Source organism: Tachyglossus aculeatus, chromosome 6 (genome assembly GCF_015852505.1).
Source record: "Tachyglossus aculeatus isolate mTacAcu1 chromosome 6, mTacAcu1.pri, whole genome shotgun sequence".
Taxonomy (NCBI): Eukaryota; Metazoa; Chordata; class Mammalia; order Monotremata; family Tachyglossidae; genus Tachyglossus; species Tachyglossus aculeatus.
In genome coordinates, this window is record NC_052071.1 from 8,066,485 (window position 1) to 8,069,344 (window position 2,860).

The following is a 2,860-nucleotide window of genomic DNA, read 5'->3' on the forward strand; positions in this document are numbered from 1 at the left end:
CTGTGAGCCCGCTGTTGGGTAGGGACCGCCTCTATATGGTGCCAACTTGTACTTCCCAAGCGCTTAGCACAGTGCTCTGCACACAGTAAACGCTCAATAAATGCGATTGAATGAATGAATGAGTCGGAGGTCCTGGGTCCTAATCCCGCCTCCTACACGCGTCAGCCGTGTGACTCGGGGCAAGCTACTTCGCTTCTCTGGGCCTCAGTCACCTCATCTGTAAAACGGGGTTGAAGCCTGTGAGTCCCACGTGGGACAACATGATCACCCTGCATAATAATAATAATAATAATTTTAGCATTTATTAAGCACTTGCTATGTGCAAAGCACTGTTTTAAGCGCTGGGGGGTACAAGGTGATCAGGTTGTCCCACATGGGGCTCACAATCTTAGTCTCCATTTTACAGATAAGGTAACTGAGGCCCAGTGAAGTGACGTGCCCAAAGTGACACAGCTGACAATTGGCAGAGCTGGGATTTGAACCTGTGACCTCTGACTCCCAAGCCCGTGCTCTTTCCACTGAGCCACGCTGCTTGTATCCACCCCGGCGCTTAGAATGGTGCTTGGTACCTAGTAAACGCTTAACAAATACCACCATTAATTATTATTATCATCATCATCATTATTATTGTATCTACCACAGCGAGAAGCTGCGTCAAATGGGGATTGAGACTGTGAGCCCCACGTGGGACAACCTGATTTCCTTGTACCCTCCCCCCCCCCGACCCCAGCGTTTAGAACAGTGTCTGGCACATAGTAGGCACTTAACAAATACCATCATTTTCATTATTCTTATGCGCTTACTACGTGCAAAGCACCGTTCTAATTGCTGGGAGGAATACAAGGTGATCAAGTTGTCCCACGTGGGGCTCATGGCCTTCATCCCCATTTTACAGATGAGGTCACTGAGGCCCAGAGAAGCGAAGCGACTTGCCCCCCAAATCACCCAGCTGACGAGCGGAGAAGCCGGGATTAAAACCCACGATCTCCAGACGCCCAAACCCGTGCTCTTTTAGAGAAACATTGTGGCTCATTGGAAAGGGCCCGGGCTTGGGAGTCAGAGGTCGTGGATACTAATCCCGACTCCGACACTTGTCAGCTGTGTGATTTTGGGCAAGTCACTTAACTTCTCTGTGCCTCAGGTCTCTCATCTGTAAAATGGGGGTGGAGACTGTGAGCCCCACGTGGGACAACCTCGATTACCTTGTATTCCCTCCCCCAGCGCTTAGAACAGTGCTTGGCATATAGTAAGTGCTTAACAAATATCAATATTATCATTATTATTATTTCCACTGAGCCACGTTGCTTCTCAAGAATAGTGCTTGACACAGAGTAGGCGCTTGTGCAATAACCATTATTATTGAATGTACACCAGGGCATGGAACGGTGCTTGGCACCTAGTAAGCGCTAAATATCGTTATTATTATTATTATTATTATTATTGTATCTGCCCCAACTCACAGAACGGTGCGTGGCACATAGTAAGCGCTAAACAACTACCGTCATTAGTATTATTCTTATTGTATATGCCCCAGTTCATATAAGAGTGCCCTGGCACATAGTCAGCGCTAAACAAATATCATTATTATTCGTGGTATTATTACCGTATCTGCCCCAGGTCATTGAACAGTGCTTGGAGCTTAGCAAGCGCTAAACAACTACCGTCATTAGTATTATTCTTATTGTATATGCCCCAGTTTATATAACAGTGCCCTGGCACATAGTCAGCGCTAAACAAATATCATTATTATTCGTGGTATTGTTACTGTATCTGCCCCAGGTCATTGAACAGTGCTTGGAGCATAGCAAGCGCTAAACAAATACCATCGTTAGTATAATTATTATTGTATCTGCCCCAGCTCATAGAGGAGTGCACGGCGCATTGTAAGCGCTATACAAATACCGTCATTAGTATGATCATTGTTGTATCCGCCCCAGCTCCTAGAACAGCGCTTGGCGCATAGTCAGAGCTAAATACCATTAGAACAGCGCTTTGCACATACTATGCGCTTAAACACCATCATTATCATCATCATCAATCGTATTTATTGAGCGCTTACCGTGTGCAGAGCGCTGTACTAAGCGCTTGGGAAGTACAAGTTGGCAACATATAGAGACAGTCCCTACCCAACAGTGGGCTCACAGTCTCAAAGGGGGAGACAGAGAGCAAAACCAAACGTACCAAGAAAATAAAATAGAATAGATATGTACAAGTAAAATAAAAATGTACAAACTTATATAAATATATATTACCGTTACTATTATTATTTATGTATTATTACCCAGGCCGTTGCGCGGGGCAGCGGGAGCCGGGGATTCCCGGGCCTCCCCGTTTCGGGGAGGTCTGATTTTTTTTTTTTTCCACCCTGGCAATCCGGGAGCGGGGCAGGACGAAGGGGGAGACGGTGGAAAACATTTTAAAAATAAAAATCAGCAGCGGGAGACGACGAGGTTAGCGTCTGCTGGAAACCCGGGCCCCCGGGGAGGAGTGCCTTGTTATTGCCATGCTCCCGGGCCGCTGGGGCTCAGGGAGGGGAATCTCTCGGGTCCCCGGGGAAATGCCAATTTCAGCGCACAACCGGGCAGGACTGGGCACAGCCGGGCACGGGGAGGTATCCCCGACCGGCCGGAGGGCTTTTCCCGGGCCGCGCAGGCGCAGTTGCGCTCCTCGCCCCCCTCCCCTCCCGCTGGGGGGCGTGGCCGGGCCTGATTGACGGGCGCCCCGCCCAATCGGCACCGCCCCCGGAGGCGGCGCCGGGCGCCCATTGGTTGGCAGGCGGAGGGCGCTGCGCAAAAACAGGCGGGCCGAGCGCTCGGGGCTCACAGAGCGCCGGTCGGCGGCGACCGTGGGAAAACCGGCT